The following is a 26,957-nucleotide window of genomic DNA, read 5'->3' on the forward strand; positions in this document are numbered from 1 at the left end:
TTTTTTTTAGCAAATAATCGTTAACTTACAATTGTATGGCTGCAACACGTTCTAAAAAAGCTGAGACAGGTGGCAAAAAAGACTGAGAAAGTTGAGGAATGCTCATCAAACACCTGTTTGGAACATCCCACAGGTGAACAGGCTAGTTGGGAATAGGTGGGTGCCATGATTGGGTATATAAGGAGCTTCCCTGAATTGCTCAGTCATTCACAAGCAAAGATGGGGTGAGGTTTTGTGAACAAGTGCGTGACAAAATAGTCACACAGTTTAAGGACAATGTTCCTCAATGTACAATTGCAAGGAATTTAGGGATTTCATCATCAATGGTTCATATCATCATCAAAAGGTTCAGAGATTCTGGAGAAATCACTGCATGTAAGCGGCAAGGCTGAAAACCAAAATTTAATGCCCGTGACCTTCGTTCCCTCAGGTGGCACTGCATCAAAAACCGAAATCAATGTGTAAAGGATATCACCACATGGGCTCAGGAACACTTCAGAAAACCAATGTCAATAAATACAGTTCGCCACTATATCCGTAAGTGCAACTTGAAACTCTAAAAGCCATTTATCAACAACACCCAGAAATGCCACTGCCTTCTCTGGGCCCGAGCTCATCTAAAATGGACTGATGCATAGTGGAAAAGTGTTCTGTAGTCCGACGAGTCCACATTTCAAATTGTTTTTGGAAATTGTGGATGTTGTGTCTTCCGGGCCAAAAAGGAAAAGAACCATCCTACTGTTATGAACGCAAAGTTCAAAATCCAGCATCTGTGATGGTATGGGGCTGTGTTAGTGCCAATGGCATGGGTAACTTACACATCTCTGAATGCACCATTAATGCTGAAAGGTACATACAGGTTTTGGAGAAACATATGCTGCCATCCAAGAAACGTCTTTTTCATGGACGCCCCTGCTTATTTCAGCAAGACAATGCCAAACCACATTCTGCACGTGTTACAACAGCGTGGCTTCGTAGTAAAAGAGTGCGGGTACTAGACTGGCCTGCCTGCAGTCCAGACCTGCCTCCGATTGAAAATGTGTGGCGCATTATGAAGCGTAAAATACAACAACGGAGACCCCGGATTGTTGAACAGCTGAAGCTGTACATCAAACAAGAATGGGAAAGAATTCCACCTACAAAGCTTCAACAATTAGTGTCCTCAGTTCCCAAATATTTATTGAATTTTGTTAAAAGAAAAGGTTATGTAGCACAGTGGTGAACATGACCCTGTCCTAGCTTTTTTGGAATGTGTTGCAGGCATAAAATTCTAAGTTAATGATTATTTCAGTTTGAACATTAAATATCTTATATTTGTAGTGTATTCAATTAAATATAGGTTGAACATGATTTGGAAATCATTGTATTCTGTTTTTATTTAGAACGTCCCAACTTCATTGGAATTGGGGTTGTATATTTCTATTTTATTTCACATTAGACAGGAGTTCGCTCTCTTTTCTCTCTTTTTTCCATTAATTCTTCTATGTTACTCTATTTGTTTCTCTTGTGCTCCTCCATCTTGCTTCCTCATCATCTGCCTTGCCTGTGTTTTCAAAAAGGTACAAGAATGTCGCCACAAGTTTAGCTGGAGAACCAGAGCCAGATCAGACATGTCAGCACCTCCATCACACACACACACACACACACACACACACACACACACACACACACACAGACACACACACACACACACACACAAACATTCAGAGACAGACACAAACACACAGATGTGTCAGCACCTTAAGTGCACTGCACACACACATATTCATGTCCGCATGTCACTAGGGAGGTCCACATGGTTCATATAAATGCCTCTCCAACGGAAGGGAAGGGAGCTGGGCAACAAAGGAAGGCGATGAAGAAGGGTGAAGCAGAGAGAAGTGGGGGGAGAGTGTTGCCGACAAGAGACAAGGTGAAGGAGACTGGGGAAAGAGGGACTAAAACACTGAGCAAGAAAATTAGTGTAGGAGTCAAGGGATGGATGGGAGGGAGGATTTTGGAGATCACCTGCCACTTGAGTGTTGCTTTGTCCATCACAGAAGCCACCTTTGCTTTCATCCTAGGTCTCAGAGGTCTAAGTGGCTGATAGTGATGCACAAGCCATCCTCTTACTTCTCTTCTACTTAACTCTCCACAGTCAATAGTCTGCTTTAATTCTTTTGCCCCTCTTATCAACTTGAAACTCCCTGGTTAACTTTATTGAGAGAAAGAAAATCCTTTATCCACCATCAACTAATTTAAGCTCATTATAGTTGCACATTAACACATAGGAGCATTTTTTGTTTAAGTTTTTCAGTCAGTAATTATTTCCTCTTATGAAAGCCAGTTTGTGAAACACACAATCACCTCTAAATATTTAATTTAAAATTTGGGGTACTGGGTTTATTTAAAGGGAACATACAGTATTATGCAAAATTGGCTTCTTAATTGACTTTATACAAACAGTTGGGTCTCAAACCAAATGTGAAATCACACAACACAGTACATATTTTGTTAGCTGCCTAGTAGGCAGGGCCTAGTTCTGAAATGTGTATTTGTTGCTCTGAACTTTACAGGATGGTGATGTAGCTGTGTGGCTAATTTACATAAACCCGCTGCCGGCAGTTTCTCTGCAATTTATTGGCAGCTAGGCTGGGTGAAAAGACGCTATTTGCAAGTTACGGCCTCAGTCATACCTCCAGACTACACAGAAACACTATCAATGTCGAAGTCAAAAGGTAGGCAGACTTACTGTTAGCATATTGATTACCTTTAGCTTTACCATGCCCCCACCATGCACCAACTCTGGTCTCCTCTCTGTCCTTGGTATCCACCTGCGGACTTATACGTCCAGAGCACAGGTGTCAAACTGGTGGCTAGATCCAGCTCGCCACATCATTTTATGTGGCCCACGAAAGAAAATCCAAATTGCTCAGTGTTCTGGTGTAATACCATTGAGCTATTAGCAAGCATTTTTTTGTTACCAATCTCACTTTGAAAAGAAATGTAATAGTCGAAAAACATGTTTTTATAGGCTTCTGATTCCAAAACTGGTATTCATCAACGTGTTGTGTATACTGTATGTAATTACAGTATATGAGGTAATCTTTCATTTATATGGGTTCAGAGTTGTAGCGGCCCTCCGATGGAAGTCATAACTACGATGTGGCCCGTGACAAAAATTAGTTTGAGCCTTGAGCGTGATAGCCCCCAACCTGTGGAACTCTCTCCCTTGGAGGTCTGCAAAGCCCCATCGCTGGACACTTTTAAACTAAAGCTCAAAACTCACCTGTTTCATGCAGTTTTTTATGTTTAGTGGTCTTTGTTCTGTGATTTTGTTCATCACTTTGTGTAAAGCAGTCTTGGGTCCCATGAAAGGCATTATATAAAACCAAGTTATTATTATCATTATTAACAGCCTCAATGGCGTTAGCTTCTGCTAACCAGCACACACTCAAATGTTTGTCCAAGTTGTCAGTTTGGGGGTGGGGAGTATTTACAGTATGTTAGTAGTGTATCCACTACGTAAGTCATATGCATGGATTTGCACAACCAATTCCAAGTGCAATTCATTAGCTAGTTGATGAAGTGTTGAATCCATGAGTGTAAAATACAAATCCATCCATCCATTATCTGAGCCACTTTTCCCCACAAGGGTGGTGGGAGCACTGGAGCCTATCCCAGCTAGGAGGCAGGGTACACCCTGAACTGGTTGCCAGCCAATTGCAGGGCACAGATAAACAAACAACCATTCACACTCACATTCACACCTACGGGCAATTTAGAGTCTTAAATCAACCTATCATGCATGTTTTTGGGTTGTGGGAGGAAACCGGAGTGCCCGGAGAAAACCCACGCAGGCACGGGCAGAACATGCAAACTCCACACAGGCAGGGCCGGGGATTGAACCCCGGTCCTCAGAACTGTGAGGCAGACGCTTCAACCGTTTTCCCCTCGTTTTCCTCTCCAGACTGTGGGCTGACAGAGAACCAGTAACCGCTAACCAAAACTACAAACTACAAGTTTTCCCCTTCAGTGTAATCCCCCTGGAGTACAGAATATACAGTAACTGTGACCACAGCTCTTTGCAGCCATTGAACTTTTTTCCACATGCTGTTACATCCATATCCTCTGTGTCTTGTCGTCAAGCAATGAGCATAGTGAGTGATGATGAGACCAATGAGTCTGTGACTTGCCGGTGATGAGTCATTCATCTTCGAGTATGAGCCTTCAATGAAAGAGTCCCGGACACCAAAGAAAGCAAGACAGTCGAAGACCACAGTCATGTTGATCACATGGTTTAATTTGAGGGGCATCGTCCACTGAGAACTCTTGCCACAGGGACAGACGGTCAACCAGCAAAGAGATCCTGCAGTTTGCTTTCTTCAGTGCGCAAGAAGAGGCGGGAGTTGTGGCAAGACAATTTGTGGCTGCTCACCATGCCCAGAGTATCCAGCAGTTCCTGACTGTAAAGATCATCATCATGGTGGAACTACCTCCCTACGCATCAGACCTGGTTTCATGTGATTTTTGGCCTCTTTCCCCGGGTTCAAGGTAGTCATCACGTTGAACACAAAGGAGCTGCGGATGACCCCAGAAGAGTCCTTCCATGAATGCATTAAGGCATGGCAGAGAGGGCTGGAAAAGTGCATTAGACTCCAAGGCATTACTTCAAAATGGAAAACTTGGTAGTTTGGGTTTGAAGTATACATTTTGTGACGCCAGTCCTGGACCTTTTCTGACACACCTCATATACACAACAACAATGGAGGAAAAGGACTTTCCACCACCACCCAAGGGATTGGATTTACAACAACAATGAAATTCATCCCCTTGTAGTAATAAGTGTTGAAAACATAACCTCCAATTCCATAAACTAATCAGAAGCTATGGACATTCACAAAGTACGAGATGTTTGAGTGAGTGCTAGGGAATATGTGCTTTGATCAGTCCTCTGCAGTGCTGGAAAATGAATATTGCATAAATCCAGCTTGGTGTCTGTCTTTTTTGGACATCTTTGTTTTACTGATTTTTATACCATTGATTATTTCATTGTGCTTTTCTTTCAACTTTTCTATCAAAAGTTCCAAGAATGTTAGATGGAAAAGGCTGCAATCACTTAACAGTACGTAAAGCACTTCTCTTTCAGAGTTAAAATACAGCACTAGTGGTGGACCTGGCCAGGCACTTCATGACCAACTCAAGGCTCTACGGCTTGCTCAAGAACACTTTCATGACTGAACAACATTTTCCTCCTGGGTCCCAGAGAATGCGAGACAATAGGAAAGCACTCTTGAGACAAAGGGAAAAGGCTCAGGTGAGAGACATTGCAAATACACAGGAACACTGGGTGGTCTTTGGGGCGGATTATAACACTAAAAAAGAGACATAGTATCAGAACTAGTGCCATGAGAGTGAAATAGTGCACTCAAGAGGGCAGACAGTGACAATAAAGACAACGAGTGGGTGGCAGAACACAGACACACAAAATGTGGGGAAGAGAGACCATAGACAACATAAAGAAAACAGAAAGGATCGGGTTAAAAAGGACAGAGACAGTGTGGGATAGCTGTGAGAGAGAAAGAAGAGCCGAGCCAGGGAAGTCCAAGAGTCTATACTCGGATCAATGGGTGGCCTGTCCTCTGCTGTGTCTGCATTTCCTCTGGCTCACATAATAAGGCCTTCTCAGACCCAAGGCATGTGTGCGTGTGTATATATGTTCGTGTGTGGGTGTATCTGTGTGTGTGCAAAAAAAGTGCATGTGTGTGTTTGTGTGCAGGAGAGAGATTGTCATTCAGAAAGTAAATGACCCCTTTGCACTCAGGTATTTTCTTAATATTAGAGGTCAAGGGGTAATCTATGAGTGAGGATGATTCTACCTGCCCCATCAAAGTGAAGCTTATCTTCATAAGCCAAATCACCAAATCTGATTGTGAGGATAAGAAACATACGAGTGTTAGCTCCCTATTTCTTTTTGCTTTGGAAGGAATAGTGTATTGCTGTCAATGCATTTTATTCATTTTCATTCAAAAATCAGTTTCACATTGTACAAGTATTCTCATTATAGAGATTATTTGATAATACAGTGCAACCAGAGGCAGGGGAGAGGTGGAGGTAAGAGGATTGAATGACCACCCTTCAATTGGGAGACTGATTTGGTAAGCCCCCTAGTACAGTCTCGGTATTGGGGCAGTATGAATCTGAATGCGCTATAATGGTAGCCCAGCCAATAAATATTGTGTAGCACAACATTTCTAGTGTGATTTATCAACAGCATTAGTGGGGTATGTTCCTAAAGGTTACACTTTAGTAACAAAGTAACTCATGATTCTGCAAAATATTATTTGATTTAAATATGTTGCTTAACATGTTTTCCGACTAAACTCTGTTGGGAATGTATTTAGCTGAGCAAATTATCTTGAAAAATAGATTATTACACAGGTCATATAGGGGTATAGTGAGCTGGGAATTTGGATGGTAGCAATATTGGTAAAGAAAGATTTGTATTGAAGGGAGTAACGCAACACTGATTAAACAAAGAATACTTCAATTAGTGTTGTTGTTGTTTTTTTTTTTTTTTTAATTCCAGTGTTAAGTAAAGGCCAGACCACGGGCAAAGCTTAAAATAATCAAAATTGGATCATCATCTAATTGCTTCATATTAAACTCCATCCCTCCGAAGTTTAGCAAAACTCAATTTAGACATGTTTGTGTCATACTGTTCTGCAGCACACAGTGGTAGAAACACAACCTCCTTGTCAGATGTACTTAACGATGTACTTTCTATATTGCTAGCTTTCATTGTGTTGCAGTTAACTGGAGCCTATCAGCTATCAGCTGACTTCAGGCGAGATGCGGTGTACAGCCTGGACCGTGGACAGTGAACTACAATTTTTGCCTTGAGTTGCAAGCAAATACTTGAGTTACAACCACTAGTTATGGTGGCAGCGAACCTCCTAACAAGCGACAGCTTGGCAGATATTGCTCAATTCTTCAAAAAAGAGGCCAAGTGCTTGCTTCAAGCTGTTTATTGCCTCTCCCAGTTTAAGTTTACTTCAATAATAATCATAAAACACAGAATTGTACATTGTGGGTTTAACTAAACTACATTGTCTTGTAAAAGTTAGCGAGCTTAAACCTAACACACAATGTGAAATGCCATAGACGGACTAACGAAACTAGCCTCTCGGTAGTTATAAACTTTTGAACAACTAAGATTTGAACACAAGTGGTAGCAACTGTAAAGTGCAATTTTTACTTTACTAAAAAAACATTACAGCATTTTGAGGTCTGTTTTCTGGGGCTGTTGAAGGGTGCAATGGCATGTTCGATTCATTTCAAAGGGAAATCATGATTTGAGATATCCAAGTGTTTTGAGTTACGCGCCTGGTCACGTAACAAATTGAACTCAGAGAAAAGTCAAAGCACCATTGTAATAGATATATCCAGTGCTGACCGCCAATAGTCAAATTTTTATCTGAGTAAATCTTTGCAACCTGCATCTCAGTCTGTCCCAAGGTTAGGAGCCATTAGGGAGGAGAAGGATCAGCTTACACTAATGCATTATGGCTGCAGGAAGACACACGTGCGTGGCCCGTCACACACTCCCACCCTATCTGACTTTCACTTTGTCTTTCCACACAAACATTTGAGATATTCTACTCTATTTTGCGACCTGTGAGTCGTCTGCTTGAGGGCTCTAAGCAAATCACTTGTCTCTGAAAATAAAAACGGAAACCAATCCTTCTCACTCACAAGACCAGACTTTCACAGTGAGGACAGTCATATCTGTGTTCAATAACCCTTCTTATCAACTTCTGTTTCATGTACATGATGCTATGACGTGCTGTGATGTATTGAACAGCATTATTGTCCTAAATTAATTTTGATCTAATTTTTCAGTACAGGAATTCATACGTAATATATTTTTAAATAATTTTTTGTGAGGACAAGCTCGCAACAAAAATGATTTCAGTGTGCTTTCTTGAGGCTATTATCAAGCTGTGTAAACTGTGAATGTTAATGCTGTCCATAATAAGTTAAAAAACTCTTCCAAAAAGATTGATCCCCTCAGACGACAAGTACGTTTCTTCTATTTGTTTTTTTATGTCCTTGTGAACTAGAGGCTTCGTAAATGTGCAAAGTGAAATAAAATCCTCCTTTTCCTGTCATGATACAAATCAGATTAAGCCTTATGAGTCAGAAAAGTTTCATTACATCCATTTGTTTCATATTGAAAACCTGTTATGCCTTAGAGAAAGTAATTTAATTAAGTACTGTAAAGCTAGCTCGGTCATTTTGGCTTACGCTTGAAAAAACTCACAATTCACTTCTTTTTTTTTAAATAATGTTTTTATCCAATGCATCTGATAACACGAGGAACGTATGCCCCATCGCATCGTCATGCATTAAACAATACTATTTACGTAACCCTGGGGGACACGTAATCATTGGATCTTGAAATTCACAGCCGTCCACTAACTGTCTCATCCCTCTGTGGTTCTGCCTTGATTAAAGATTTTAAAAATCTGTGATGGCAGCGATTGGGAAAAAAAAAGAAGTTGTCAAATGAAAAAAGAGCGAGATAAAAAGAACACAAAAGGTATAAAAATAGAGATGTGGGAAGAGAATGATAAATCATTTACTGACATATGGAGGGTAAGGTCATCAAGGTTTAAATATTCATTATGGGTGTCAAAGTCGAAGCTTTAGATCTTGAGGAATAAAGTTTGCTCAGTTCCCCATTTGAGGTTTATGTTGCCTGAATTATGCATCAAAATGAATGTTATAAATACATTTACTTTAGTTTTTATTGTTATTGTTTGTTGTAACTTTAAGAAGATGATCTTGTGTCACCATAATGCTACCGGAGTTCAAAGTTTGAACCCTGTTGAAAGTTATAAAAATGTGTGATGATGGTGTAATTGTTCTCTGGGCTAGGCTCTAGCTCACCTGTTATCCTGAACATAATTAGCGGTACAAATTATGGATGGAGGAGCTGTATGAGAAAGTAAGGATCTCGATTTTACCCTTGTTTTTTGTGTATGTTAAATGCAAAAAAATTGCAAAAGTGTCATTTTGATTCAAAACTAATCTTATTACACTTGAAATTATTTGATTTATCACCTAAAAAGTAACTTGTTTTTAGAAAATCTCCATTTGTTTCAATCAAAATCTTTATTTTAAATGTTTGTTCATTGATTAGTACCATCTATCCATCCATTTTATGCCGCTTATCCTGTTCAGGGTCACAGGTGAGCTGAAGCCTATCCCACAATTCACATGCTCACCGCGTTAGGACTATGGCAAAACAGTCCCACACCTTTTGTATTTTTTAATGATGTCGCATTCATCTACATCAACTTCATTCCACGTTGTTGCTTTCTTTTTTTCATTATGATGTCTCTCTCTCTCTCTCCTTGATACTTTTCCATGGTACACAAACAAGCCCCCAAATGACCCGCCCCGCCTCACGTCCAAACTCCACGCCTCCCTCCTCCTGACTTAATTTCCCTCACTGTCTGCCCTCGCTTGCTTTCTCCTCCACTCACTGCTGGGTGTCCTGTTCCCTCTCTCTGTGTGAGAAGCAGACCTCCTGACGTCTGATTATTGATCATCTTATCTCCCTATCTTGCTATCTCAGACACTCGCTCTTGCACACTTTTGCTTTTTGTCACACACACAAGTGCACACAGACCGACACGCACGCACACACATGCATGCATGCATTAGGGTGACAGGATAAAAGGGTTTGTAGGCCCTGAGGCAAAGACAGCTAAACATGAGACCATAAACTATACAGTATGCCTTTAAAAAAAAAAAGAAATAGGAAAGGTCAGGACGATGTTTGAGCAGCTTTTCTTGACTCTATTACAGTAGACTCTGTAGTTGCATACTATGAAAACACAGTATGGTTTCCCGCAGAGATGTGAGACTTTGACAAGTTATTTCATGCTGTCTACAAGCAACGAAATGTGCTGCGATTTAAATCCTTTTACTACCTTTAAGTATGACTCTATTTAATATGTTCAACTTGAATTAAATCCAGGTATCTGGCAGAGATGCAACCTTGCTCACCAGCTGTTACACTTTTACAGGAGTGATTTATGGCAGGTAAATCTCAGTTTCTTCACAGACTTAAGGTTGTGAATTAAAGTTCATACAGCTTAGAATGCCATGTTTTGTTTTTTTAAATACACAAGGCAGATGGACAACATCAGTTTTTGTGTGTGTGATATTAGAAGAAAAAGAATGCTCGGTATTATCAATTAACTTTTTTAAGGTTGGTTGAAAAGGCTTGACGGTTTTACACAAAATCATGTCTTCAAAGCTCCACATAATTTCTGAACTTGGACCGCTGTAATGTGTGACATTACATGAGACCACAACAAATATGTTGTATCTTGTATGTCTTTTGCAACACATATTTATTAAAAAAAAGACCAGCTCCAAAAATGGGTGAAAAAAAGACAAATAGCATGAACCAAGACAAGGATTATAAACTGGAATGTGAACTCCAATGTCACCATACACATCATCCCTTGATAACAAAAATGTATGGTAGAGTTTTCAAGTGTGAAAAAGTTAAGTGCATCTGTGGCACCACTCTGCCTTGCATTGTACCTCAATCATTAAAATTAGTGCTGACTATTTTTTTGTTTGTAGAGGTTTTGGATTTTTTTCACGTCCAGTTTCTGTTGGTTATTTAGCTACTTCCTGGACAGACTGTGCCATTTTGAATCAGGGTCAACTGTGTGCCAGGAAAACTGAAAAAAAAAAAAATTCACCACCTAAATTGAAGTTGTTCTTTTCGGTCCCTGGGCCAAGGTTTTACGGAACTCGGTAAAGCATTTTCAGTACTATACTAAGAAGGAACTGACCAAAATCAATCAATACATAACATCCTTGTGCTTTGCACATGCTAATAAGTAATTTATCAAAATCTCTGCTCAATCATCACAAACATTGTTTCCCATCTGCCGATGCCCCTTGTTCAAAATAGTACTCTCAACATTTTTTTTTTTTTTAAACATAATTACAAGCATCCTTCAGGAGAATGAGTCAATTTCTGTTGGGTGTTCTCCAACCCCCTAAATGTGGCAGCATGACTACCATATTCCCCATCCACTGAACCTAGGAGCTAAAAGGAGGAGGTTGTCATGGATCAATACCTGGTGTGAAAAATGATGTGACTTTCAGCTGCTGTGCCCACATCAATCACATTATTACCATTAGCTCATCCCTCCACACCAAACAGATCTCTCTCTCTCTTTCTCTTTCTCTCTCTCTCTCTCTCTCTCTCTCTCTCTCACTCTGCCAGCTCAGCGGATGCCCCTTGTCACAGCTCCTATTTCAGCCTTCTGAAGTTTCCTAATTGATTGCAATTAGAGCCGGTACTAAGCAAGGGTGGGGGCTGTGGCAGAGATGCTGAGAGAGAGTGTGTGTTTTATTGCGTGTGTGTGTGTGTGTGTGTGTGTGTGTGCGCGTATGTGTGTGTGTTTATTAGAAAAAAAGTGAGAGAGGAAGGGAGAGAGAGAGAGAGTGAGAGGTTGAAATCAATGAGTCTGTTGGAGTAGAGACTGGACTGTACACAACTGTAGATGGCTAGGCAAATGAGGCAGGTGGGGGTGGGTGTGTGGTCAAGGAGACAGACAGTAGGAAAATAAAAAAATAAAAAAGAAAACATTAAGACAACACTCTTAATGGACAAATTACATGAATACGCATTAAACAAAGACACAGAGACATTTCCTGTAAAACGCAAAAGTTTTCAGTCTACAGTAAAAAATAAAGCATGCATTTACTATTCCAATATGTTTGGAAGGGGAGACTTTATTTTCTTCCATATTCAGGCATTGCAGTGTATCTGTGTCACAATATTATTAACCATATGGTCCTGACACTTCACTAAAGGTAGATGGAAAACCAGCTACTGAAAGGGGAAAAATGTGTGTTGTTACTGCACATAAAAATACAATTGCAGAATAGTACACGTTTGTTTTAACCCATGGTGAACAATGCTGGCTCAACGGAACAACTCATGAGCTATCATTAAAGTGACGCACATCTTGCATAATCAAGAATGCAGATCATGACGTTAGCCTATCTACCAATCAGTATTACCGGTACACATTAATTTACCAGCATTATGTACATAACGTTCAGATTTACAATGTTTAGGTACAGGTATTTGCATCAGTATTAAAGAAAAAAATGCATGTGAATTAGGATCAAGATAAGAACAAGCAGGAATTGTGATTTTTTTTTTAAACTTCAAAACGATAGACAATGAGATTAAAGAGATAAATTCAAGGAAAACAGATATTCGGTGAGGAAAGTTGGAGCCAAAGAGTAAGAGATAATTTGTAATAGAGAGATAAGATAGGCAGAATGACAAACAAGAATAACAATGGAGCCAAAGGCCTTCCATCCTCCAAGTCAACGTATCCAGATCCTCTTTATTGTCTCATTTAAATTCCTATCCTTTGTCATTGTAATATCGTCTTTACTCCTTCCAGCCTTGCAAACACACACACACACACACAGATACACCGACATTAAAACGCACAAGCATTGACCTCCAACAGCAACCAGGCCAGCCCAGTGAGGCAAACTCACACAACTTTGCTAATCCCCATCAATGGATACACACATGCAAGCAGTATCAATTTTTGTTATAAAGATAGGCTCAGGTTTCACCAGACTGGATTTGTCAATGTGACCCCAGCCATGCTGCCGTGGGAGTGGAATAGCAAACAGTTTGTCACAGCATCCAGTGTCTTGTCAGCAACACAGGGCCGTGCTTGCTAGCTTAGTGCTCACTCCTCCCTTGTCAATGTGGCAAGTCAATATTGTTACCTTTAATTCTGGCCCTTGCCTTGTCAGCCAACAGTATGAATTGAGTGGCTTCTAGCCCTGATGTGTATTTCAACATTTTATAGCATGAGCATAAGGAGTCAAAAATAAAATGGAAACCCTCAGGTGGACCAAGGGCGACCTATTTGTTCAGATCTGTTGAATATTTTCTCTGATAGAAAATGTGGAAAATGTTGCATTCCACGGTCAAACTGTCAGCATCAGAGTTACATTACTTAACCAGTGTTGTCAGTAATTCATTTGCATTATTGAATGGCAAAATACTGTTTTAGTGGTTGAATGTTATTCTTGATTAATTTCTGACTTTCAAAGAAGCCCCAGTGAGTGAGCTGAAATTTGGGTAAAAAAATTAATGAATGGCGGGTTGTCCAATAACTGTGTAAAGGATTATACTGCATGAGCATGATTACCAACGCACAAAATGTGCAGTGGAAAGGAAATTTCCCCAAGTGGGAGAAAAAATGATTTTTCCCTCCTTCTTTAAATAACACCTGATCATGTAGTTCTTTATTGGTGAATTTCCCCCCAAAAAATCTTGGTTGAATTCCAAATCAATCTCATGGGCATTCCACTTTAGAGTCATGCCATGTCATATAAGCTGGGTTAACACAATTCTTCAGTTTATGACTCCCTTGTCAGCAATTCTCGGTCAGGGCGATGGCGACTGGTGTGGACCTTAATTTGGCCTTGTCAGAGGGCACAGGCTACATATGCACTGTCAACACAGCCTGGGGTTCAACTGATAGAGAGAGAGAGAGGGGGGGTGGAGAGGGAGAAAAAGAGAGAGAGAGAGAGAGAGAGAGAACCTAGAAAGTGGAGAGGGATCATGCCTGTCTGCATCATTGGGACTTCGCTCCTCTGAAATGATATGGCTTGTCTTATCATGCCATGTCAACAGTGCTCAGGTCAGAGGTTGCCGTAAGTGATACTAATACTGACTCTGGAACATTGCAAGCCCCCGCTTGTCAAAAACACAAAGCCGAAATGACTATGTCGTCACGGCACAGCCAATCCAGTATTCACATTCTACAATACTCCAAATAAGCATTACAATATACAACTGGAATCAAATGAAGTGATCAGTGTTATTTGAAAATTATATATTTAGGATTACTTTGAAAAGCATTTCAAAATATGATGTGAATGATGCTTAAATTCGTTACAAAACCAATCTTAAAAGGTTATTCAAAGCGGACACAATTTCATGAGCTCTTCACACTTCACCATTTTAAACAGAGATGAGTTTTATTTTCAAACTGAATTCAACTTTTTATGGAGATAACCTAGTCAGATGATATTGCAAAACAACAAACTGCTCCATGCGTTCTGTCTTAAGCACACAAAAAATATCTAAATTCATTCACTTGATGTACTTATAAAAAATGGCATTGAAAAATAAATGCATACTCGATGTTTCAATAACAATGCTGCAAATAATATTTCAAACAAAAACCCAAAAAATGTTTACATATGATTTTAACTGCATGTGCAAACTAAAATAGAAGCTGGTCCATTTTTGTATGATCTGTACAATTACCTGTCCAAAATAATCATGTTTATGTACTAAGAACAAGACACAGACTGACTGTGTAACGACGATTAGGGTGACAGGGCGACACAGAGGAATCAAAACACACACTCTCACATTACTAGCGGCCTCACAGGCAAGAGATGCACACACTTGTACAGCTGGCATGGTGAGTCGTCTACAAAGCACTTTGCTGACCTGAATGCCATTTAGAGAGCTGTAAAGGAACACAGAAAGAGAAGACGAAGAAGAAGCAGAAGAAGAATAGAAGCTTCTCTGTTTTCCCATGTATTTACAGTAGTTCAGTCTTTGAAGGCACACTGGGGGTTAATTGTGAAAATGCCCTTGAGTTAGTCTGATTACCCTCTACCCCCTAACAAGTGGAAAGTCACTGACATGAAATGTCAAGATTTAGCTTCTTTGAAATGTGAAAGTTCAGCATTGCAATCTCAACAATATTAAAATGGATTAAGCTATGAAATTATCCTTCACTATGAGTGTGTTTTCATAGTTATCCATCGACGTTGTCAATATTATTTGAAATGCTATGTATATTACTACAGATGCTAACTTTATCTCTGTGAATTTCCAACTGTGACTTTGTCAAACTAGACTGAGGTCCAGCAAAACATAAATAAAATATATGACTAATAAAATGTGTAAAAAAGCAACAAAAAAGGTGTATCTGTTTCACTGTGCAGCTGTGTAATATTTATTGCTCACTTACATTTCACCACTGGCCATAAACCAAAGCTACAGCAGTTGCCAAAACATTCAGACTAAAAGTTTAAGGATGACTAAGAGTAAACAAGCAGACTACAACTATTTTGGAATGATGAATTGATAAATATTTATTTATATTAAATCTTTGGGAGACTGGACTCGTATATTTGTCTACAATAGGTGTCTGCAATCTGTGTGACATGGTGTGCCACTTTGAAATTTTCTTCTCAACGAGTGTGCCATGATCAGCTTTAACGCAAAGTTAAATTATGACACAAAATACAAAAACATTTCCAACATACCCAGATACATCCGGCTTCCCATGCTTTGCAATGTAATACGCAATGCGATAACTAGCTTCCTTTCCGTGACTTTTAAGAACAACTTTGAAGGAGCTAGCTTGTTTACTATACCGGGACACAGCACGTTCAATTGACTCTGGTTCTCTGAAAATCTTCTCGTGCTTCGCCCTAGTTTTTGCCTTTTCAGCAGCCAGCCCTGCCATTGTTGACATCTGTAATACTCGGGTCTTTGGGAATGTTGGCGGGGCTGCAGAGATTGTGGACGGGAGCTGTTACTCAAGCCCCGTAAGGACTATGCCCATATTTGGAAGTGCTGACATAGCCTATGGACGTCGGAGCCTACAAGGTAGTCGGCAGGCTTTACCCCCTGAGTGGACCACTTCGTGGTGTATTTCAGGCTGAGCAGGTATATCATTTTTCTATTGTCCCAAAGTTCAGATTAGTGGGATACCGCAATTACTTTGCCTCCTCCATTTCCCCCTTGCCCTTTACAGTACAAGTCCGCCGAAATAGTGCTCTTGAATCACTCTGCCAGCCCTTCACCTGAGGATTTCTGACGTCACTGCGACGCCACTCCAGAATATAATTTTTTTCTATTTGAGGGTGTGCCACGTCGTGTCTGCCTCCCTGCACTTGCCGCACCATCGGTATGGTAATTACTGTGTGGTATTACCAGCACCTCAGCACATAAACTATCCCCTAAGTCCTAAAGCCTTCCTTGTTATACATGAATGAGAAAGTGGTCGGCGGTTTAATTCCCAGCGTGCCAGTGTTTATGCCATCGAGTGCCACCCGTGGCACGTGTGCCAAAGGTTGCCGACCCTACAATGTCACCAGACATAATCAAGACCCTCGCTGAATCTCAGGAGTTTTTCATTTCATGTACCTGGTGTCAGTAGTTTCTACATATGTATCACAGTAATTAGATTTTTGTGACTGTGGAACACTTCAAGACAAATTTTGTGTTTTAATTAAGTGTGAGGGGGAATAATAAGAATTCTTATAATTATATGTGTAAATAGTAGCTAAAGTGAAGCTACTAGCTAAAGTTAAAGCATAAGTGAAGTATTTTCATCAAAGAAAAAAAGCAAGATCTTGGATTAGACCTTTCCTGAAACTAGGGTGTCAGACAAACTCTTTTCTGGGAAGCTCTTATTTTTTGGACCTAAAAGAATGCTTGTATTATCTCAGTTGTGTATATTCTCCCATTGCACCATGATTCTCACCTTTTTACACAGTCTCTGAAAGGTCATTGACTAAAATGTCAGTCAGTCTGTTCTCTACTGTTTGGGCTCAGTTTTTATGCAGACATCTATCTACAAGTCAGTTATTACACATTTCACCAGTAATTACCATAAGTATAATACCCATCTACAGCCAAAAAATTGGTAGCTATGAAGTAAATGTCATTTTTCTAAAGGTCAGAAGCAATATTTTTGAACAAGGCTATAGCAAAATACACCAAAGGACTGAAAGTGTCATGCTTTAAGCAATTGACTTTTATTTTTTGCAAAACCCAAATAAGGTCAACCTTCTTCAGCAAGATCTTAAAACATTCCATTTATCTTGTGCAGTAGCTTGCTCTGAATCATTACGCAAACAGAAATGTTCATACAAACTATTATTTTTTTTAAAACTTAACAAGTGACATCTGTTAAAGCTATTCTTCAAGTGAATAAACACTGAGCATTAATGTTCAAAGCATTGCAGCGGTCCCAGACTTCCATGTATGTAACCTTACAGTCTTGAACTATCAATATGAAGGTATGGCATCGGCGTGTATGGAATCTGGATATATTGCTTCATGTGCGTCCACTCTGTCGGGGTATGTATTGAACAGGTGTGTGTGTGTGTACGCGTGTGTGTGTATGTTGGGGGTTGTGTATGTGCATGTTTTCTGGACAGAGGAACTCTAGCCGCCTTTACTGAATCTTTTCAACACCCGCCACCTTACATACACACACACATATGCACATCAAGCCTCCTACCGCTGACACACACGTCACCATGGCCACAAAATACGGCCACAGACAGCCGACTGACATGGAGGCAGAGAGCACCACACTGACAGGCCAGTGGAGGTTAGGACCAACTCTTGCTGGGATCGCCGCTTGAATCAAATGATACAATTTTGATTTCCAACTCGGGATGTCAAACACTGAAGTAGGGAGTCATCAACATGTAAGGACATCTCTGCTCATACAGTACCCATCTGTATTATGCAGTGTTTGCATCATACTGAGAGGTTTTTCCAATCTGAGCTATCAAGTAGCCAAATAAGGCACCCCAATCACTGTTCAACATGAGTAACAGCAATGAAGTCCACAGTAATGAACATTAAATTAATTAGTATTTATTTTGCTGTTATGAGCCTCTTTCTTTCAAATCACTCTTCAATCTCTTTCAAAGTGCTCATTGTTGTATAATATACAACCTCTGTGAATGCATGCTTTATCATAATTTATGGATATTTATTTAATTTAATTTTTTAAATTATTATTATTGCTAGCACCAGTGCAACAAAACAGTCTATCTATGGCTGTGTATTACTAAAATCTGTAGAATAATTTGAGAAACTTATGCAGGTTAGGCATAAAAACAGTATCTTTAGCAGTATCTTTGAGCTTATTCACAAGAAAATTACCTTGGAGAAGATGAAATGTCAGCACGATCCTCCTCTTCACCCTAATGAATAGAAATCACAGTCAGTTACATTATAGCAACTTTATATAAAGGATTTGAAAATCAGAAAAATCAGGATTTAGCCTTGCAAAATTCTTACTAAAAGCTTAAGCAATGTAATATGCAATGCGATAGCTTGCTTATTTTCCATGACTTTTAACAACAACTTTGAGGGAGCTAGCTTGTTTACCTAACATCATTGATATTTGCCATTTCCGTTGACAAGCCTTCCTCTCCTCCTATTAAAAGAATAATTCTGAAATATAACAAAGCTGGCATAATTTTGAATTTGGACACGGGGTCATAAAAAATGAATACATTTTGCTTAAAAATAGATTTTAGGGCTCAGATCCTCGCAGTCTGAGAGAATCCACCTTCCTGTCAATATGAGATCATTATAATTTTTTCATCAGTCTTTTGACCTTTATTAATTCCTATACAAACAAGAGCCATATGCAGACAGGTCAAAACCAAAATGCATGCTCCCAGAATTAGTGAGGTCTTCTTTCCGCATTCATTTTTTTTGCCGCCTCCTTTCCACCTGGCTTCCATTCTCTCCACCTGCCCATCATTCTGCAGCCAGGGACAGGTGAGCCTATTACACGCTTTTCACACTGTCTGCTACCATGCACAAGCGCACGCGCGCACACACCCACACCCATGCACACACACACACACACACACACACACACAAACACACACGCACACACTCGACTCACTTCATGGTAACTTAGCATGCAACACACATCAAGCCAAATCGTCCGCGTTGTAAAACGGCTGTTACTGCAGCCACGTCACAAACCCGATGAAGCAGTCTGGTGCCGGATATAAAAGCTGAAATAACTCCATTACAACAGAATAGCCAAGGTTTAACTAGAAGAGCTACCAGAGGATAAGATGGGCTGAGCCCTGAAATTGAGCATTTGAGATTTTAGAGGGAAAAAAATCCAACTCAATAAAACTTCAAATGCTGTCAGTCAGTTCAAAAGTCCCAATCAAGTCCATGAGGAGTTTTCCTCTGTGTCGGTTTGTTCGTGGTACAGTGATGTGTGTGGTTAACATGCTTGCCGCCCAGTCATAGGTTCTGGTTTCAAATCCAAGCTCCGGCCTTTCTTTGTGGAATTTGGATGTTCTCTCTGAACCTGCATGGATTTTTCCCAGGTACTCCAGATTTCTCCCACATATAAAAAACAAATTGCTTTTGAATATGACATATTTGTTTTTCTATATGGGGTCAACTGGGATAGGCCCCAGCTCACTCATGACCCTGAACAGGATTAGCGGTAGAAAATGGATGGATGGATGGATTTGTTTGATGGACTTGTTTCCCCAATACATTCCATCAGTTACCATACATTCCATCACTTCATTGAGGACTGCAGACCAAATGTTTCCTGTTGGCCCGAAGATGTTCATAAGCTGAGGTGATCATGACCTCTCAGTTGCCAAACTTTGCAACGAGATGTTGTTTATTATGTTTGTCGTTTTTCTGTACATTTTATTTTACTATTCTTGGACGATTTTCGTATTTATCTGTTGGTGTTTTATCTCAATGTATTTTATTTTTAAAATATCTTGGTCACAGGTATTGTAAAAATATTGTAAAATATATATACATTATTATTATTATTATTATTATTATTATTATTATTATTATATATATTATTGATTGCTTGGTTTGTTCTTGTGTAGCTTCCTACCTTTTTGATGTATAAACCTAGATTTCTTTTAAGATGCATAGATATTTGATGAATGATTTTCACATTAAGGGTTAAATGTACAAGAAATAGGTGAAAATTCACGATAATGAAAGAACACAAAAATATTTTATTTACATTTATTTAAATGCGTTTATAGTATTTGAACAAGATATTATCTAGGTTCACACACATTTATGTCACTTAGATTCATCCAAATATGACCTAGCTGTCATTCTACAATAATGGCATTTGGGAGCAATAAAAAACAATCCAATTAAATCTACTCACATGCAGTATTTAGATCTCAAATATAATCACATTGTGCTGAAATTTGATGTGGTGAAATAGTATCTAAATAGCTTAAAATTAGGTTAAATTCCATATTTGTTTTGTGAAGTGAAGATAATGTTAAAATGTAATATGCCAGCATGACTTCACTAAAATATAAGCCTTGAATGTCTATGCTCTCTGGCTGCTGTTGTTTATTTTCAAAAACCTCAATTTCTACCTGCCAGCAAGGCAGGAAGGAGAAAAAAAGAGCTGCAGGTGGCATGCTGACGCTCTGGTGCAGCAACACCTTGGGGATTTCTAACATCACCTTTTAAAGACACACACTATCTGCATCTCTATTCAACATGGATGTCTTTTGCTTGCACCAGTACATCCATATTCATCTTGTTTACTTTAGACTCTTAATTTTTACAGATCAACACTTGTTCAATCCTCCAATGACAGGACATAAAGAGGTCACACAAGCAAAGAGCACAAAAACATTATGTGCCAACATAAAACAAACAAGAAAATCAGCAAAAGCAAATCCCTCAGGCCAGTGTGTAGTCCCTTGAATGGAAGTTGGCAGCATTAGTTGGCTGGTCTACAAGTATTCATAGAGAATATATTATTTTGCAAGAAAATAGCAAGCCCCTGTGCTCCCAAACAAAAGAAAAAAGAGATGAAAACCGAAATATATAGAAGAAAAGTATAGACGGGATTAAAGTAGATCAGCGCTAATTACACTCTCAGACATCTCATACATCTTCACAACATGCCAAAATCCGTGCAATTTTTTTCGTTTCCTAATAGTCAGTCATAACTCAGCACCATTGCAGCGTGTGTGTGGGGTATTGCTGGAAGGGCACAATTATTTTTGGTTCAAGCACTGAATTGTTAATTAAATTGACATATAAGAAGTGATACAGGTGAGATTAGGGCTAAAATGTAGGAGTGGGAAAAAATCGATGAAACCACTATCCTTTTTGATACAAATGGAAGCTCTGGTGTCTGATCTATTTTCTAATAAATATAAAGTACATGTGTTCAAGTGCCATAATTTCAACTCTTATTAAAATGTGTGTTTTAGAGGAAGACGTTTAGCCGGATTTGATTGTAGTATTTTGTTGGATATTTTGCTTAGACCAAAGCTTCATTAGGAATCAGAACTTAAAAGCATTGCTCAATATGGGGTCACAATATTGGAATTGGGCCAAAATGGGCTCAAAGCCAGCAAATCCCATCTTTTGATCATGGATCCACTAATGCGACATCAGACAATCTGGAGAGGCTCTAATTCAAATGAAATTCAAATGAGAGCCTGTTGCTTTACTAGTATCAATGTGTATATGCATGCACTACTAAAATCAAGCACTAATTAAATACGTAAAAAAAAACTAAAAGAAAAAAAAACACTTAATCCAGGTGTTTTATCACCATGGTCCATGACATTCAAATAGATGTCATGGCAACAAATGGGAAAATAATTGTTTTCTTGAACAAAGGCAGTTTTCTTTCAGAATAGGTGGTAGAGTAGACAATGATGAGGATATTTGGAGGAATAAAGGGGGGGCTGTTACAATAAATCAATGAACCATAGGAGCCACTACAAAAGTACAGTGCACTGCACAAAAAGCAATCTGAATCAAGCCAAGTCCCCAATTCTCTGTTTCAACTCTGTTCATTTCCACTTTTGTTTAAGCCAATGCTATTACTAGTGATAGGGATTCAGTTAAGAGGAAGCGAGCTATAAGTGATATCGACATAGACACTCAAAAACTACAATACAATGATAAACATATACAGTACCCAATTAATTTACACATGTATATACCGGGTTCTACAAACATTACTAATTTGCTAAAAATCTCACAATATGGTGAATTATGCCTGATATGAATAGGAAAAAAAAAAATCTGCAATGCACTGAGTCTGCATTAGGTGAACCGTGATAAAGCGAGGGAACACCCTATACCTAATGAAATGTCCCAGAAGTGAATAGAGAAAAAAACTGTTTCGGAATGACACTGAGCAAAGAGGTCAGTAAAGAGGTCTCAATCCTTACTTAAGGCCTGTCAGACTCAAAGATGGCACAGCATTCAATTGATTTATCACAACCAGTGATTGAGTGGTGCTCACACTAAGAAATTCAACCATGTTTTATTGAAGCAACAATGACATTAGACAAATGCTTACTTCGGTATTAGTGTGTATGACACGCATTCACTAAACTGCCACAAAACCGTAGCTTTAGAATGAGTGAGTTCAGGTATACCTAAGAGATCCTGGTTGTTGAGCTGCACTGAAAACAGAGATGTCTTGTCTCAAACCAGTCTTGGACAATTTATATAGAGGGTAGATTTAGAGAAAACTGTCATAGTAATACCTTGTTTGAGACACTTGAATGGAACACAGTTCATCTTACAGTTGAAAGCTAAACTACTGTATATATAGCTGTATAATCACAGGCTGGTTTAACAAAATATTACAAATCTCAAGTATTTACAAAGTTAGCTATATAATCACAACAAAGTGACACGTCTAATAGCATTTTTTGTAAGCAAATCTGAGAATTCTCACCTAAAGTTGAGGTGTAAAGCGTGATAATTAACTACTACTACCAAGCCGCTTCACTTTCCTTTAGTAGTACAGTATAATGCTTATAATGCAAGCGATATTGTATTTTTACCATGTTTTACAACTTGGGATAAAAACATTGCAATCTTTCCAGAAGCAGTAAATGTCACCATTTCCAATTTCAAGACAAAATCCATACTGTATTAGGAGTATGTGTGATTAAAAGTTGACTTTTGAGAGATGGGAATCAATGTTGAACTGATAAGGCATAACAACAAAAAACTCACTAGCATACCATCAGCTTCTAGTCAGTCAGCAAAGCTAAAAAAGAAGAGCATTATCTTTTAAAAAAAAAGTATTCACACCCCTTCACGTTTTCCACATTTTGCTGTTACAGACTTACTCTAAAACTGATTTGAGTATCGTTTTCTTTTTGAAAAAATCTACATAAAGATATCCCATAATGAGAAAGTAAAAACATATTTTCAGACAGTTGTGCAAATTTATTGAAAATGTAAACATTTAAACATAATAGGTACATAAGTATTCATATCCTTGGCTTAATATTTTGTTGAAGCACCTTTGGCAGCAATCACAGCCACAAGTCTTCTTGGGTATGTGTCTACGAGCTTGGCACACCTGCTTTGGGGCATTTTTCTCCCATTCTTCTCTGCAGATCCTCTCAAGGTCAGTCATGTTGGATGGGCAGCGTCTGTGGACAGCCATTTTTAGGTCTTTCCAGAGATGTTTGATTGGATTCAAGTCCTGGCTCTGGCTGGGCCACCTCAAGGACATTCACAGGCTGCTCCGGAAGGCACTTCTTTGTTATCTTGGCTGTGTGCTTTGGGTCATTGTCATGTTGGAAGGTGAATCGACGCCCTAGTCTGAGTTCCAGAGCACTCTGGAGCAAGTTCTCTTGAATAATTTCTCTAGATTTGGCAGCTGTCATCTTAGCCTCTATGCGGACTAGTCGCCCAGGTCCTGCAGCATAAAAACAGCTCCACAGCATGATGCTGCCACTACCATGCTTCACAGAAGGGATGGTGTTAGCCAGGTGATGAGCAGTGCCTCTTCTTCTCCAGATGTGACACCTGCAATTCAGGCTAAAAAGTTCTATTTTGGTTTCATCAGACTGGAGAATTTTGTTTCTGCAGGTCTGAGAATCTTTAAGGTGCCTTTTGGCAAATTCCAAGCGGGCTGCCATGTGCCAGAGAAATGGTATCCGTCTGGCCACTCTACCGTAAAGGTCTGATTGGTGGAGTGCGTTAGCAATGGTTGACCTTCTAGATGGTTATCCTATCTCCGCAAGGGAACACTGGAACTCCGCCTTAGGGTTCCTGTGCACCTCTATGACCAAGGGCCTTCTTCCCCGGTTACTCAGCTTGGTCAGACTGCCAGATCTAGGAAGGGTCCCGGTGGTTCTAAACTTCTTCCATTTCCAAGTAATTGAGACCACAGTTCTTTTCGGGACCTTCAATGCTGCTGAAATTCTTTTGTATCCTTTCCTCAGTGGAAATCAGATGCAGCTGAGCTTAGGTTTGCGTGGTATAGCAAAGGGTGTGCATACTTATGTACCGATTATATTTTAATGTTTATATTTTTCATAAATTTACACAAATGTCTGAAAATATGTTTTTACTCTATCATTATGAGATATTTTATGTCGATTCTTTGTTGTTCTGTTAAACATGAAGGAGTTTTGAAGGCATTCTGGTGGCACTGTGTGTGTATATATATATATATATGGATAGATAGACAGACAGACAGACAGACAGACAGACACAGACAGACAGACAGACAGACAGACAGACAGATAGATAGATAGATAGATAGATAGATAGATAGATAGATAGATAGATAGATAGATAGATAGATAGATAAACTATTATTATAAATAAACTATATTGTAAAATGAAATATGTATGATATGAATAAAATATTTAGAATGGCTCATTGGTGTCTGATAAAATTTAAAATTACAGGCAAATCCTACACATGTTGGTGTTTGTGTGAGATGTAAATATGAAGATGGAAAGGGCTAAAAGAGGGGAAAGGAAAGACAATTAGTGAATGTTGCAAATATTTTACTAATAAGGGAGCGACAAATCAAAGGGTCAAATGGATCGATATTTGCAAAGATCAAGAAGCCTTGATGTAGAGAAAAGTGGATTGAGACAGAAACAGGAGGAGAAATGGACTAAAAGTGTCTTGAATGTCTATCAGAAGGAGGCGGGAGTAATTTGAGGGTTGGCAGTTATAGCTGAGACTTAGAGTTACAAAAATGGCATGAAATTGACATGAAAATGAAAGGATGCAAGGGGAAAAAGCCAAGGTGCAAAGGCACCTGAGGCTTGTTTGGGCTTGGGAGAGGTTGGCTCAGCCTGATAAGATACTCGCCACCTTATCTATGACGGTCAGACTGCTCACACACTTGCTGTGAACACACAATCTGAGATATGAATAAACATGAAGCAAACACAGGGCATCCTTTGGCCACAGAACACGGAAAGAAGATTGGCAGACAGATGTTTGGGACCACTGAGTCAGATATCTGTTCTGTGCTTGGTCTGTTTATGGATTGGCGATCATGTGTGCATTGGGCACATGTGATAAGGGAGATAAAATGATCAGCATTGTCTTGGTTCTTTAAACTTCGGTTAATACATTTAATTGACATAAACATTCAAACGATTACAGTGTTGGAGGTAAACTCATTTGACACATTGACATGTTCTCACAATTCCTCATTGAAAGTTATTCTCAAGCATTTAACAATGCAGTCAGCAACCAATTGTTCAATTACTCGGACCACCATGGAGCTATGCATTCCTTGTACTTTAACTGAAGTGCCCTTGAGCAACTGTTCACAACTGTAACGGGTTAAATTCAGGTCAAATTTTGAGAAATGCATGTAAATGGAATCCTAGTAAATCACGTGCAACATGCAAACCAACACCGCACACAATACGTTCTAGTGAACCCCAATTTAGCGCTCTCATTTTGGGATCTCGGTAAATTAGGCCCAAAGAGTTCGTACAAACTGTATTCTGTAACTACTGTCATGCACAAGGTTTATGTTTCTTGTTTTTATGTAGGGCAACCCAAAGTATCGTGACAGGGCTGTGACAATGCTTGACCTGTAGGTTTAGGGCCTTGTGAAGCCCATTGCAGAGGTGGTCCGATTAGAAGATCAGATCACGATAGTGAAAAAATAGGTATAAGAGGTATCCTGCACTAAATGATTTAAAGCTGCGGCCATGTCAGACCAGAGTCAATTTGCTGTCAGTAGAGGTTGCAAGAGGTTAGTTGGGAAGCATTTACTGAGAGGCCAAACAGGTTGGTTGGATAGTATAAAGAAACATCCACCCACACCGAATACAGTTCAAGTCCAAGTGGAAGGGAACAGCTCACCAACATCATATACTGTAAAATATATATATACAAACTGGTGTATTTTTTTTTAACCAATGATATTAATTCAGAGCATCTGTGGTAAACCTTACATTGGGTGATGGGATATCTGTTGAGCAGTGTACATGCATAAAGTTCACCGCATCAGATAGTGTAAGTACCAACTCCCAAAGAAGATGAGCACTGTTACATTTACAATATAAAACCAATCACCATCATAATCCATCGTCATTACTTTGGCCATGAGTCTGGGACAGAGATTGGATTTTTATTCCCTGGTTTCTTGACGTAAAGGCAATGAGAGGCAATCTAATGATTCAATGATCATCTAAAACCATAAATGTTAATTAACAGCCTTGGCTGCTGGACATTCATTTATCTGAAAGGGAGGATCATAAAAAAAAAAAAGAGTAAGGGTACTGTATGTCAAGTACATGTGAGAATATATGATTGTATATGTCTCTGTTTGTGTGTGCGTGCGTGTGTGTTTTTGTGGCATCATATGTGAACCTCCAAAACACACCAAGGGCATGTGGTAATGAAAGTGTCCCAAAGGCTTTGCCGTCCTTCACTAATACAGGCCGTCAGCACAATAACGAGGTAGTTACACCACGACAACATAATCAAGCTATGCAGGGTCAAAGTCAACAAAGTCACACCATGACCCCCTAATTGAGATGTAGGGACATAGACAAACAAGAGAGACACTTTATCATCATAGTGCAACACAAAATCCAGTCTGATCCAATGCATGGGCCATGATTTCAGTAAATGTCCATTTCCTATGATATCTTGACTCTGTTATTCATGAAGTTAAACTGCTGCTTGATAGAAGAACTGACACAAAAAAATTATGGGCCAACAAAATCAGCGCTAATTGTATCATTTAACTCGAGGTGGGCACATCCG

General features: G+C 39.3%; 1 protein-coding gene across 1 annotated transcript in view; it reads right to left on the reverse strand.

Annotated features, from left to right (window-relative positions):
- cntfr (ciliary neurotrophic factor receptor) overlaps positions 1 to 26,957 on the reverse strand; it is a 220,802-nt gene that overhangs the window by 166,062 nt on the left and 27,783 nt on the right. The window contains exon 2 of the mRNA XM_061698710.1: positions 18,053 to 18,093. The gene's annotated coding sequence lies outside the window, so the exon portion shown is untranslated. The remainder of the gene's footprint in view (positions 1 to 18,052; positions 18,094 to 26,957) is intronic.

The sequence above is a fragment of the Phycodurus eques genome, chromosome 15 (genome assembly GCF_024500275.1).
Source record: "Phycodurus eques isolate BA_2022a chromosome 15, UOR_Pequ_1.1, whole genome shotgun sequence".
Lineage (NCBI taxonomy): Eukaryota > Metazoa > Chordata > Actinopteri > Syngnathiformes > Syngnathidae > Phycodurus > Phycodurus eques.